Source organism: Chrysochloris asiatica, unplaced genomic scaffold (assembly GCF_000296735.1).
Source record: "Chrysochloris asiatica unplaced genomic scaffold, ChrAsi1.0 scaffold00092, whole genome shotgun sequence".
Classification (NCBI taxonomy): domain Eukaryota; kingdom Metazoa; phylum Chordata; class Mammalia; order Afrosoricida; family Chrysochloridae; genus Chrysochloris; species Chrysochloris asiatica.
Window position 1 is genome coordinate 4,706,914 of NW_006408610.1, and position 15,520 is coordinate 4,722,433.

Here is a 15,520-nt window from a genome sequence, read left to right on the forward strand (position 1 = left end):
GATCTCCAGCATCATTTCTATCACCAAGGCCATATTTTCCAACTACCGCTCCTTTCTCTTTGTTTCCAACTTTACATTCCAATCACCTTGATTGCATGTTTGATCAAATTCAGATTGAAGAAGTTGGTAGAATTTTTCTATTTCATCCTCACTGGCTTTAGTGGTTGGTGCATATATTTGAATAATAGTAGCATCAACTGCTCTTCCCTGTAGGCGCATGGATATTATCCTATCACAGACAGCGTTTTACCTTATGACTGATCTGAATATGTTTTTGATGATGAATGCAACACCATTCCTTTTCAATTTGTCATTCCCGGCATAGTAAACCATGTGGTTGTCAGATTCAAAATGGCCAATACCAGTCCATTTCAGCTCACTAATGCCTAAGATATCGACGTTTATACGTTCCTTTTCATTTTTGACAACTTCCAATTTTCCCAGATTCATACTTCATACATTCCATATTCCGATTTTTAATGGAGGTTTACAGCTGTTTCTCTTCATTTTGAGTTGTGCCCCAACAGCAAACGAAGGTCCTGCGGGCTTTTCTCCCAAGGGCTTTACTCCATTCGCATCATCACCATCAACACTACTTTGAGGAGGCAGCTCTTCCCCAGTGGCATTTTGAGTGCCTTCCAACCTGAGGGGCTCATTTTCTGGCACTATATCTAAAAGTGTTTCTCTGCTATTCATAAGGTTTTCAGTGACTAAATATTCGGAAGTAGTTCGTCTCTCCTTCGTCCTAGTCTGTCTTCGTCTGGAAGCTCATCTGAAACCTGTGCACCCTTGGTGACCCTGCTTGTTATTTAAAATTCCAGTGGCATAGCTGCCAGAATCACAGCAACTCACAAGCCACCGCAGTATGACAAAGTGACAGACTATCTATCTCTCTATATGTATATCCATGAATACAATAGAATATACAAGAGGCAAAGGTATGAAAACTTCTTAGCCATAACCAAACACCTTGAGAGACGAAGTCACTGGGCCTGAGGACTCTGGACCATAGTCTCTAGGGACACCAAAGCCAATTGGCATAAGATAGTTCTCCATGATCTACATCCTACTTTGATGAGCATCCACCAGGGTCTTAAAAGCTTGTGAGCAGCCATCTAAGGTATAACGATTGGTCTCTCCTGTGCAAAGCAAAGCAGAGAAAAAACAATCAAAGCTGCGTGGGCCACACAAAGCCCAGCCTCCACAATCCTGCGACCTGAACAACTAGATGGAGCTGGAGACCACTCTGAAAAATATCACAGTACATGGTCCTTGACAGAGTGGGAGAAACATGTGGAACAAAACTCTAATCATAAAAAGACCAGTCTTACTGGTCTAATGGAGACTGGTGGAGACCCCGTGACTATGGCCCTTAGATACCTCTCAGGCCGGGAACTGAACTCATCTGCTCAGGGCTTCCTCACATTCAGGCAGCTAGGGGAGGGAGGATGCCAATTAACAGATAGTCCTATAAGGTATTAGTCAGTTACTACAGGGAGGCACACAGTCCTTAGAACAATCACCAGACTAGACCAGAAGGGCAGGATTGTTGCTTTTGCTATGTGCCGTGAAGTCAGTTCCGACTCATAGCGACCCTGCATACGGTTTCCGAGGCTATAAATCTTTACGGGAACAGAACGCCTCATCTTTCTCCCGTGGAACAGCTGATAGTTTCAAACTTCTGACCGTAAGATTAGCAGCCCAATTCGTAACTACTACGCTACCCTTAGAACAATCACCATACTAGATCAGAAGGGCAGGCTAGGCCCCGGGATAAAGCTCAGAAGGCAGAAGGTTAGGAAAGAAGGAGGAATGGAACCAGGAAACACAGGAAGGAAATGGGATAAGTGAGATTCCATTGTGGGGACTGCAGTCAATGCCAGGACACAAAATGTGTGTGAACTGTTAAATGGAAAACCAATTTGATCTGTCAACTTTCACCCAAATCACAACAAAAAATTAAAAAGAAAGTCCAGTGGCTAAAATTTAAAGACATTTGCTCCGCTTTTGATGAGGCTTCTCTGTTATTGTTGTTAAGTACCATGGAGTTGGCTCCGACTCATAATGACCCTACAAAGGGTTTCCGAGGCTGTAAATCTTTACCGGAGCAGAATCCCTCATCTTTCTCCCATGGAACCGCTGGTAGTTTCGAACTGCCGACCTTGAGGTCAGCAGCCTGATTCGTAACCACTACACTACCAGAGCTCCCTAGAGGCTTCTCCAGATGCTGTGAAATGGGTGTTGTCAAGACAATGAAAGCAGCAATCCTGTATTGAAGAACTCTGGTTGGCAGTGGAAGTGGTCACAGACTTGATTCTTACATACAATGTCACTTGCAAAGAAGCCAGAAATGCAAAGACAGAGCTGAGGGAAACCATTGAACAAAATCTGAACTTCCTCTCATGAACTCCCATCCAACAAACACCCTGTTGTACACAAATGCAGAGAGCATAGACAACTCCGTTCCTGACTGAAGAAGACTCAAAATTGCTTCAATTGGTGTGCTAACACATTGTGAGGAACGCAACCAATGTCTTGGAACACTCTATCAAACGGAAAACTAATCTGCCTTATAAACTTTTACCTGAAGCACAATTTAGGGTCCTTGTGTGGCGCTGGAGGATCAGCAGTGGACTGCTAATCGCTACTAGGAAACCTTATACAATGTCGCTATGAGTTGGAACCGACTCAAAGGCATTTAACAACAAAGCACAATTTCAAAAGAAAAAAGAAAAGACAAGTCAGAAATAGGTGAGCCCAAGGTTGGGCTGGGCTCTCAAGGCTGGAGTGGGGGCTGGGTGAGAGATGGGTCTGTGGCCACTGGTTAGGTGTGACCCAGGGCACCCATTCTAATCTGGATCCAGCTCTGCTTCCAATCCTGGCCTTCTCTCAAGGTGCCTGATCTGGCAGGTCACGTACATTTCCCTGTGTCCCAAAGTGTTCGTGTCACATCCTGGTTAAGCCACATGACCAGTGCTGATCGATGTCAATAAGCACTGATCACCCACAGTATAAATGATGTCACATCCTACCCTGGGAGAGGTGCTGAGCAACTCAGGTCCATTTTGTTGGAGAAAACAAAGTTAAAGCCCAGAAAAAGTAAAGTGACTTCATTCACATCATGTAATTTGCCAGTTAGCAGAGCAGCGGAGAAGAGTCCAGGTCCCCAACTTCCTACCACATCTGCCCTTCCACAGAGCAAACCACATCCACAGCCGTTAGCATCCATTCAGTCACCAGCAACCAGCCTAAACCCTCCAATCCCAGCCAAGAACAGGCCCATGAGTATACACACACACACACAGAGCAGCCAGACTTCCGGACTCCCCATCATCTCCTGGCCAAGCCAAGTGCATCCTGCCTGGCAGCCCACAGCTGTCTGCCCCGCCGCCTGCCCCCACCTGCCCATGGGGAAGCCCTGAGCAGCCACTTCCTTCCCAGACACTTCCTCTCCAAACTCCAGCCATCTTTAAGCCTCGACGCCCGCTGAGTCAGCAACCTTCCAATCCATTCATAAAGGCACCCTTGGCAGGCACCAGCATCCTGCCTAAGAGGGTCACCACAACCCACAAGAAAACCAAGCCCCTGGGGAGCTGCCTTCATGCCTGCCTGCCACCACAGGAAGGGCTAGCCATTAAGGGGCTCGAAGTTTCCACATGTCCCTTCTGGTCTTTCATCCTGAGGCAGAACCAAAGCCCCTCTGTTCTTCCAGGGTTGTTCCCCTTCCCACTGCTGCTCCCACACCCTGACTGATGCCCACCAAGCTCCTCTGACCCTGCTGAGGGCCTGCTCACTGGGTCCACTCTTGCCCTGCCATCATTTCTTCCAAGTGCCTTCTCTTAGGAATCTGCTCATGTCCCTCCCCTACTCAAGAATCTCCCATGGCTCCCCATTCACTATGGAAGTAAACCCACAATCTGGCACTCAAGATCAATCTTTCTAGTGACTGGCTCTTCCACAACATAAAGCCAATTCCTGTCACTGAGTTTTGCCTGTCACCTCTGTGAATGTGGGGGGATCACAGAGCACCTCTTTCCTAGGCAGACCAACCAGAGCTCCCCAAGGGTTCAGCTGTGCTTCCTTCTAGATGGAAAATGAAGGGGCTTCCAAGGGTGGGCACTGGGCTTGCTCTCTTATTGGTTCCTCCACTGACTTTGGACCCACAAAGTCCACCCACATGGCCCACCCTCGAGAGGAGAAACCAGAAAATTCCATAGCACTAAGAGACCCCTAAGCCAACAGCTAGGTGCCAGGAACTGGGAACAGGAGAGAGAACACATTTGAGAGGGCTGGAGGGGACTGAGAAAGGAATCATTACTTATCAGTACACACAGAGCCACAGGGAGACACGTGACCTCAGGATGCATTTACTGGAGGGGAATTCTCATCCCTGGGGGACCAGCCCTGAAGTCAGCATGGGGAGCCCCTCCCAGTGAGTCACCTCCCTCAGCCTCAGCCCCACACGGGAACCGCAAGGAAGCCTGCCAGGAAAGACCAGAGTGCCTTGGGCTTTCGCAGAGAAGCAGAAGGGAGGGGTGCAAGCCATACTTGGCCTGAGATGCAGCAAGTGTATTGAATCCCAGCAGAGGGGCAGTCACAGGAAAACTCCCAAGAGACCACCCAAGCTGTGCTCCTGTAAAACCCAGATCAAAATCCAAGGGCCAAGACTGAGATCTAGACCCCGGGCCTACAGCTGCCCAAGAGGGACTCTGCCATCGTGACCACTAGCAACACCCCACATCCTTCTAATCCCAACTTCCTCCCAATCCCTGCAGGGAACTAGAAAGGGTAGAGCCCCTGGATCCAGCTGTACCTGAAACCCGCTGCACACCGACACTGCCCAGATACTTGTCATTTCTGTTCCCATTAAGCTAACTTGAATTAGGTTTCTACTGTGAATGCTGAGAGAGCCCAAACTCACCTGCCTTGTTTTTCTGGGTCTCACCCCACTGCCTCTGACAGGGTACAGTCCAGGCACTTTTCTAGCACTCTCTGTTAGTGGGAAATATTTGCATTTTTCTTCTCTGGCAGGTTTCTGCCTTATATAGATTGCAGTTTTTGCAGGTTTTACTATATTACCAGGAGTCCTGCTATGACATTGTGGGATTAAAGCACTAGACCACAAGGTCAGTTTGAACCACAAAGTCAGCAGCTCAAACTCATCAGCCACTCCTCGGAAACCCTACACAAGGTCGCTATGAGTCAGAATCAACTCAATGACACTTAACAACACTATATTACCTACAACTGCAAGAGTTCTCAGATATATATTCATTCATGTGTTCAGTAAGGTATTTAACCCTTGTCTTGGGCAGGCACTGTGGAGAAGAGATGAATCAGTTCTGTATCTGTTCTCAGGAAGCAGCATTCCAATTGGGAAGTAGCACATGCACATCAATCTTGTGGTTCAGGCCAGTAATATTATACAAGACACAGGCAGGGTTACTTGAAAGCACCTCCAAAATAAGGCAACCCCAAAACAGTCCTGAAAACTAAGGAGTACCTCCCCAGGTGGACAAGCTGGGGAAGGTGGTCCTTCCCAGCCCCCAAGAGATCTGCCCATCTGTCTTTTAGCCACATCTCCTTGGAATAGTGAAAGTGAGTCCAAAGTTTGGGGTTCTAGTCCCAGTTCTGACAGTGCTGTACAGTGTTAGTCAAGTGACTGTGACCTGCCCTTTCTGAACTCCGTGTCTGTGAAAGAAGAGATTTGCTGGATGCTATCAGAATATCATCAGTACCTAAATCTTAAGATTGAACCAACTAGTAGCTCATAGTGAACCGTACACAGTGACCACAGCATTGGTGGTGGTTATGTGCTGTAGATTCAGTTCCGACTCATAGCAACCCTACACAGGGTTTCCAAGGCTGTAAATCTTTAGGGAAGCAGAAAGCCTCATCTTTCTCCCACAAACAGCTTGTAGTTTCGAACTGCTGACTTTAAGGTTAGCAGCCCAACTCTTAACCACTAAGCTACCGGAGCTGTTTGATCATGGCATTAACCACTAGTTAACCTATTCCCTACACTCATCTTCCTTCTCCTCCTTCTGTAGAATTTTTAGCTAGGCTCAGAGCCACACAGCTATAGACTACAGATCCCAGCCTCCTTTGCAGCGGAGTGAGGCCATTTTCTGGTTATTAGGATGCAAGAGGAACTGATGTGTACAGCTTCCGGGTCATTCCCTAAAGACTGGGAGCTTACCCTCTCCATCCTACCCCTTCTCCCTAGCTGGAACACACAAGTGTTCCATGGGAACCATACTGTCACAGACAATACTCTGGGGACTGAAGAGCAGCAAAACAGGGCTCTGAGGGCACAACATCAGAACACGCTAGCATAGAGAGCCATTCCTCTCAACTGTAAAAGAATAAAATACATAGGAATACTTTTAACTGGGGAGGTAAAAGACTTGTACATTGAAACCAATAAAATATTGCTGAAAAAAATTAAAGAATACCTAAATAAATGGAGAGATATTTTGTGTTCACAGATTATTTTTGTTCAGTGCTGTCAAGTCTGTTCTGACTCATAGCAACCCTGTATAGAATTTCCCAGGATCGGCTGGTGAGTTTGAACCACTGACCTTACATTTCAAACTGACCTTGCGGTCTAATGTTCATCTTGCAGCACCAAATGATCTACAGATTCCATAAATCCCTATAACAATTCCAGTAGACTTCTTTATGTAGAAATGGGAAAGCTGATCCTCAAATTCAGATGGCATGGCAAGGGACCCAAGATAGCTTAAACAATCCTGAAGAAGTACAGAGTAGGCGAACTCACACTTTTCCATTTCAAAATGTACTGTAAAGCTATAGTATAAGAATAGACATATAGACCAATGAAGTCCTGATGTGGCTCTATAGGATCAGCACTGGACTGCTAACTTCAAGGTCATAAGTTCAAAACTACCAGCTGCTCCTTGGAAAACCTATTCAAGGTCACTATGAATGGGAACCAATTCAATGGCACTGACCAAAACAACAATAGGTCAATGGAATAGAACTGAGAGTCCAGAAATAAATCTACATAAATCTACAACCCACTGATTTTTGACAAGGATGCCAAGTTTATACATTGGGGAAAGAAAAGGTCTTTTTGATAGATAGTACTGGACTGCTAACCGAAAGGTTCAAACCCACCAGCTGGTCCTTGGAAACCCTATACAACAGGGTCACTATGAGTCAGAACTCACTTAACAGCACTTAACAGCAACAACATATGGGACAATTGTAGCATCACATGCAAATGAAGGAAGTTGAACCTCACACCATAAACAAGTTAGCTCAAAGTGGATGTATGATCTATATATCAGACTAAACCAGCAAAAATCCTAGAAGAAAACATAGGAGTAAAGCTTTTTAAGATCTTGTATTTGACAATGCATTTTTTAGATATAGTACCATAAGCATGAACAATAAAAGGCAAAATAAATAAATTGGACTTCATAAAAATTAAAATCGGGGCATCAAAAGACTTCAACAAAAAAATACACAGACAATCTACAGAATACAGGTTAACTGTATATCTGATAAGGGTTTGCTATCCAGAATATATAAACTACTCTTATAACTCAACGACAAAAAAAGACAATCCTGATTTTAAAATGTGCAAGAGACTTGAATAGACATTCCTCTAAAGAATATATACAAATGGTCAATAAGCACATGAAAAGATCATTGGTCATTAAAGAGATGCAAACCAAATTCACAATATCACTTCATATCCACTAAGATGGCTATGATTTTTTAAATTAATAATAGGCGTTGGCTCTGCTCACCGCCATTCAGTTGATTCTGACACTCAGAGACCCTATAGAACAGAGTACAATGGTTCCCTAGTGTTTTTAAGGGATTAAATCTTTGCAGGAGTAGACAACCTCATCTTTCTCCAGTGGGGTAGCTGGTAAATTTGAACTGCCCAACACGTAATCCACTGCACCACCAGGGCTCCTTAGGTGGAAAAATTAGATTCCTCATCCATCGTTGGTGGGAAAGTAAAATGGTGCAGCCGCTGTGGGAAATGTTTTGATTTGGTGGCCCCTTAAATAGTGAAATACAGAATTACCATGTTGTTGTTGTCGTTAAATGCTGTGGAGTTCATTTTCAATCCCATGTAACAACTTAATAATATTAAATTATTAAACTAATAATGTTAATAAAGACCTCATGCAACACAGTAGAACTGCTCAATAAGTAGATCATCAAGTCTTTCTCCTGAAGAGCTGCTGAGTGAGTTTGAACCATCGACTTTGCAGGTAGCAGCTCAACCTGTAACCCACTGCATCACCAGGGCTCCTTCTAGAATGACCACAACCAAAACCAAATCCAACCCACCGCCATCACGTCATTGCCAACTCAGAGTGACTCTTTCAAGTGTTTCTGAGACTGTAAATCTTTATGGGAACAGAAAGCCTCATCTTCCTCCACAGAGCAGCTGGTGGGTTTGAACTACCTAACTTGCAGTTAGCAAACTAGTGCTTATCCTACAGCACCACCAGGGCTCCTGAGAATTCTGATGCTGTTGTTTGCTGCTGTTAGGTACCGTCGAGTTGACTACACAACTCATAGCTCCCCAATGCACAACAAAATGAAACACAGCCTGCTCCTTCTGTAATCCTCACCCTGTTTTATGTTTGTCATGGTCGCTGCCACTGTGGCAATCCATCTCTTCAGAGGTTTTCCTTTTTTTCCAATGACCCTCTAATTTAACAAGCATGATGTCCTTCTCCAGGAACTGGTTCCTCCTGATAGCACGTCCAAAGTCTGTAAGACAAAGTCTCAGCATTTTCGCTTTTAAGAAGCATTCTGGTTGTACTTCTTCCAAGACAAATTTTTGTTTGTTATTCTGACGTCCACGATAGCTTCAATATACTTCTCCAACACCATAATTCAAATATACCAATTCTTCTCCAGTCTTCTTTATTCATTGTCCAGCTTTCACACGCATATGAGGGGATTAAAACTACTTGGGTTGGGTTGTTGTTAAATATCCTTGAGGTGGTTTCAGATCAGAGTAATCCTGTATAGGATTTCCTAGGAGTAGCTAGTGCATTTGAACTACCAGCCTTGTGGTTCAAACTGACCTTGCAGTCCAGTGTTTTATCCTACAGTACCACCTTAGTCCTCAAAGTGTCATCCTTGCTCTTAAATACTTTAGAGAGATGTTTTGTAGCAAATTTGACCAATGCAACATGTCATTTGATTTCTTGACTGCTGCTTCCATGAGCATTGATTATGGATCCAAGTAAAATGAAATCCTTGACAACTTCAATCTTTTCTGTTGGTCATGATGTTTGTTGGTCCAGTTGTGAAAACTTTTGTATGAGTTATAATCCATATTGAAGGCTGTATTCGTTGATCTTCATCAGTAAGTATTTTAAGTGCTCTTCGCTTCCAGAAAGCAAGGTTGTGTCGTCTTCATATCTCAGGTTGTTAAAGAGCCTTCTTCCAGTTCTGATGCCATGTTCTTCATATAATCCAGTTTCTTGGATTATTTGCTCATCATTCAGGCTGAATCAAGTATAGTGAAAGTATACAATCTGGATATACACCTTTCCTGGTTTTCAACCACTTGAGATCCCCTTGTTCTATTCCAATGACTGCCTCTTGTTCCATGAGCACAATTAAGTGTTCTAGAATTCCCATTCTTTTTAAAGTTATCCATAGTTTGTCATGATCCAAACAGTTGAATGCCATAAAACATCAGGTAAACATCTTTCTGATATTCTCTACTTTCAGCTAAGATCTATTTGACATCACCAGTGATAATCCTTCTTCACATCCTTCTCTGAATTCAGCTTGAAGTTCTGACAGCTCCCTGTCAATGTGCTGCAACACCTGTTTTTTTAATTATCTTTAGAAAAATTTTACTTGCGTGTAATATTAATGATATTGTTCAATAAATTCCACCTAGAATTACCATTGTTGTTGTTGTTTGTGCTGTCGAGTCAGTCCCAACTTATAACGACTCATAGGTCATAGGGTTTCTGAAGAGAGACTAGTGGGTCTGAACTGCCAAGCTTATGATTAGCAGTCCAGTGACTATCCTATGCTTATCCTATAGCACCAAACCAGGACTCCAGAATTACCATGTTGCTGTTGCAATGTGGTGTCGAGTTAGTTCTGACTTAACAACAACAGCAATATTTCATATAAATACATGCATTCCTGAATGGCACAAACCGTTTGTGCTTGATGACTAACCTAAAGGTTGACAGTTCAAATCCACCCAGCGGTACCTAGAAAACAATGGCCTGACAATTTTCTTCCAAAGAGATTGCTGTTGTTAGGTGCCATCGAGTCAGTACCGACCCATCGCAACCTTATGCACAGCAGAATGAAACAATGCCCAATCCTGGGCCAACCTCACTGCTGTTGCCACACTTGAGCCCATCGATGCTGCCACTTGGCCAATCCATCTCAATGAGGATCTTCCTTTTTTTCTCTGACCCTCCACCTTACCAAACATGATATCCTTCTCCAGCGACTGCTCCCTCCTGACAGTATGTCCAAAGTATGAGAGACGAAGTTTGGCCATCCTGGCCTCCAAGGAGCACTCTGGCTGCACTTCTTCCAAAATGGATCTATTGGTTCTTTTGCTAGCCCATGGCACTTTCAATATTCTCCTTCAACACCATTAACTCAACAGGCTTAGACACCCTGTGGAGCAGCTCTACCCTGTAACACAGGGGACTGCCGTGAGTTGGAATCTGTTCAATGGCAATGAATTTGCTTGTAGATATTTTCTACATCGACATAAACCTGATCCAATGCCATTCTATAGGACAGAGCAGAACTGCCCCTAGGGGTTCCAAGGCTGTAAGCCTTATGGTGACCTGGTGTGGTGCTATAGGATAAGTACTGGGCTGCTAACCCTAGCTCAAACCCACCAGTCGCTCCATAGGAGAAGGATGAGGCTTTCTGCTCCCATTAAGCTCTGCAGTCTCAGAAACCCTATGCAGGGTCACTACGAGATAGAATGGACTCAACAGCACCAAACTACAACAATCTTTATGGAAGCAGACTGATACATCTTTCTCCTGCAGAGCAGCTGGTGGGTTCAAACCACTGAGCTTTCAGTTAGCAGCCAAGTGCTTAGCCACTGTGCCACCAAGCCTCCTTATATTAATGTTGTTCTTAGGTGTTATGGAGTTGGTGCCGACTCATAACAGCCCTATGCATAACAGAAGGAAATACTGCCCAACCTGTGCCAGCCTCACAATCATTGCTACATTTGAACCCATCGCTGCTGCCACTATGCAAATCCATTTCATTGGTGGTCTTCCTCTTTTTCTTCAATCCTCCATTTTACCAAACATGATATTCTTCTCCAGGGACTCCTGACAATATATCTGAAGTATCAGAGACAAAATCTGGCCATCCCGCAGAGACGATGACATGGGGAGATGGAGCAGCTGGAGACTTTGGACCTGGAGAGAGAGGGGGGCGGTGTGAGGACTACAGGGGGTAGGCTTGTGGGGTATACCCTTTGGTTGATTGATGATGCATAGAAGGGATTGTAACCATAGCATGGAAAGGATATACAATGGGATCAGTGTGAAGCTGATGTCCTCCCATGTAAACTATCACATAATTCACAATAAAGCATTAAAAAAAAAAAAAAAAAAAAATAAAAAAAAAAAAAAAAAAAAAAAAAAAAAAAATCTGGCCATCCTGGCTTGCAGAAAGCATTGTGGCTGCACTTCTTCCAACACAGATTGGTTTGTTCTTTTGGCAGCCCATGGTAATTTCAATATTCTCCTCTAACACCATAACTTAAATGCATCAATTCTTCTATGGTCTTCCTTATCCACTGTCCAACTTTTGCATGTATATGAGGTTACTGAAAATGCCATGTCAGTCCTCAAACTGACATCTTTGCTCTTGAATACTTTAAAGAGGTCTTGTGCAGCAGGTTTGCCCAATGCACTACATCGTTTGATTTCTTGACTGCTGCTTCCATGAGAGTTGATGATTGACCCAAGCAAAATGAAGTCTTTGACAACTTCAATCTTTTCTCCATTTATATGGATGTTATTTATTGATCCAATGGTGAGTATTTTTGTTTTCTTTATGTTAAGATGCAACCCATATGGAAGACATGAGTCCATATTATACAGGTTTGGACAAACAGGGTGTCATGGGAGTGGGAGGTGGAACAATTCATCTTGAAGAGGCAGGAGGCTTAGCAAGGACTTCCTAGAGGAGGACACATTTCCACTGTCAGGAAGAGGAAGCATCAAGAACAAAGGAGTGAGTGTTCACAGCATATTCCTGGAAGACAAGACCTCCGAAGAGTCTGTCTGGAGAACAGGCAAGAAAGGTTGTCAGGGGTTGCCCTAAGAACCCCGGGTTGCTTCTATGACTACCTTCTCCCCACACTTTCCTCCCAACCTGTCCTGAAATCTCCTGACAGCTACTCATGAGTATCTTCAAGTTCATGTAGCACCTGGACAGGCCATCTCCGGGTGCCAGGAGACAAATCCATAAAGAAGATTCTCACTGTCCTGCCTGGCCTGCACTTCAAGTTCCTTCTTGATAGTCTCTGCTCCTCCTTTCCTTGACGGAGAAACCAAATGGGTGCTAAACAAATACTCCCTGTCTTTGGTCTCCAGTCTTGATACTCTGACTTTGTTCTACATCGTTGTTTCAATAACGCCTCTACACTGGTTCCTTCTAAGAGGACTCCACTTTCTGATGAGGAAACCACCCAAAAGGCACCTGCCTCAGGAGTAGGCATGTGACCAGACCTGACTCACTCACCCGAGTTCTCACTGAGCTTCATTCAGCAGCTAGTTCAGGAATGGGCCTGTGAGCCAAGCCACCTCCCGCTATGGCACCCCCAGACTTTTTCTACTGGAGCCACACAGAAGGATATGGTCAGGGGCTCTTAGCAGTGAATTTACCAGCTCAAACGATCCAAAAAAGAATTGATCAAAACTCAAATAGTGGCAGAGATAAAAGATAAAGAAATAAACCAAACAACAACAACAAAAACTTTACAACCATCTATTCCAATTCATAGCTACTCCATAGGACAGACCGAACTGCTCCCTAGGGATTCTGAGACTGTACATTTTTATGGGAGCAGAGAGCCTCATCTTTCTCCATTGGAGAGGCTGGTGGGTTCAAACCACTGACCTTGCCTTAGCAGCCCAACACACCACCTGGACTCAAAAGAGATACATAGCCCTGGAAATATCATTTAAACCTCTGGATCCAGCTATGCCTGAAGCAACTTGCACACGTACACTGTCCAGATACTTGAACCAATCATTATTTTTTCCTTAAGTCAGGTTTTAATTATTTGCAATTGAAAAGAATACCAAATATAGATTCACTCATGTATTCGGTAATTCATGTAACTCTTTACTGTGTAACTTGGACAGGGCTGGGGACACAGAGAGGAATAAGCTATGTACAGTGATTTATATACATGCATACAGTACACTATATAAGATATAGTGAGGATTACTTGGAAGCACTTCAAAGACAAGATAACCCCAAGTATGAACCCTGAAACTTGAAGAGCAGCTTCCTAGGTGGTCAAGCTAAAGAAGGCCAATCTAGGCAGAGGGAGAAACTGAAAAGGCACAGAGATAGGAAGCAGCATGGCCAATTGGAATGCAAGTAGCAATTCAGTTTGGGCTTGAGACTGGAGGTACAAGATGGCGGTCACGGAAGAAGAAGCTAAAAGGTAGGCGGGAACTAAATCAGGAAGGGTTTTGTTTGAATTTTCTTTGTAGGTGATAAGGAGCAAACAATTTGAAGTAAAGGACTAGCATTATTGCTACAGAAATGCTCACCAAACATTTGATGACTTGATCAATAAGCAATTCAACTTTGCTAAGAAAGTTGGAATTTTGAAGGAAGATCTTTAAAACTGGTGATGGTTTACTCAAAAGAAGGAAGAGCATATGGTAGACTTTCAGGTGTCATAGGTTTTCATTCGCTTGTTTTTGTTTTTTTAATATGGCACCCCTCCTGGCACTGTTCAAAATACCCGACTCCATATTATGCTACCTTGAAAAATAACAAGGAAGCTACATGCCACTTCCTAACATAGATGAACCTTAAGGACATTTTGTTGAGTGAAATTAGTCAGTCACAAAATGAAAAATACTGCATAGGGCTACTAATGTAAAAGATTAAGAAAAAGAACCCATACTAATCCACTAAAGTGGATTCTTAGCTGGTTGCTAGGATGTAGGGGTAGGGATAGGGGTGGGAGGGGAAGGTGGAGCACAGGGCAGGAAATAGACACAAGATAATTTGGGTATTGGGTAGGGAGGCAATATATAAGTAGGGAGAGGGGAATCGAAGAACAAAGCAGATGGGAGAACAATTAGGCAGGTATAAATGGGCTAAATGGGACAGAGGTAAAAAATGATGTAGGCACAGCTTTGGAACAACAGGGCTCTGGAATACAGAGACTGAGACATGGATGGAATGGGGAAAAGGGGGGAATAATGTTAAGATGCTTGGCTGTCTTTTGAATCATGATTTTCCTTGCAATATATTATAAAACAGACACTGGAGAGAAGAGAAAGGAATAACCAGAAATATCAACATGGAAAGCTTGTAAGCCTGTCTTCTGCCTATAACTGATTGGAATACCTAAAATGGGGCTACAATGTGTCCAGTGAAGGAGGTTTCCTGAGGAGCCTCTGCATTACATGAGAGTATAGGTGGAAGCCCGAACCACATCCAGACCTTCAGAGATGGGAAATTCTCCACTTGAAAGGACAAGTAGACCATCCGGGAGCAGCTAGAAAACCAGAAGATACTTCCTGAAAGAAGGACCTACAGGAAACATACAAAACAATAAGGGCAGTCCGACTGTTACCACAAGAACATATAGGTTGCTTGCCCAGGAGACATCAAGGCAAGTGGTCGGGTCCTCTCAGTGCAAATTCTCTTCCAAGACTAAGATGCAAGGGAAATATACACTTTGATTGACAACCACGCATGTCACCCAGAAGGGGAAGTGACCGAAGAACATCAATGAAGTGGCGAGCTAAACCCTACATCATTCAGCAGACTACTGTGAACCTGGGTGGAGACCTGGTCGGCCAGTAGCAAGGCAACACCTGGGGACTCATGGGCTCAGAGTCAATGACACAGCCACAGAGGTCTAGAGTGGAGAATTGATAAAAAGAGGCCAGACAGACGCAAGAACACCCTCACTTGCAGATGATACCCACTTGACCGGACTTCAGTGACTGGATAAACAGAGCTCAACCCGAAGAAGAAAGAAGAGGAAAAAAGCATCATCTGATACAATTAGATAAACAGGACCTACACCTATAAATGCAGTAGCTCAAAAGAGGAAATAAATCCCTGCTGCAAAAACTATTCCCACCTCCTCCACACAAAAGGTAGACAGGGATGGGCAACTTGGACATTGGCTACCCAAAATGGGGGGAGGGATACAAAGGTAAGAAGTGACTGGCTTACAAACTTTCAAGAGGGAACCTAGATCCAAAAGGCGTGGAGGAAGGTAGAGTCTCCAGTGAATAGT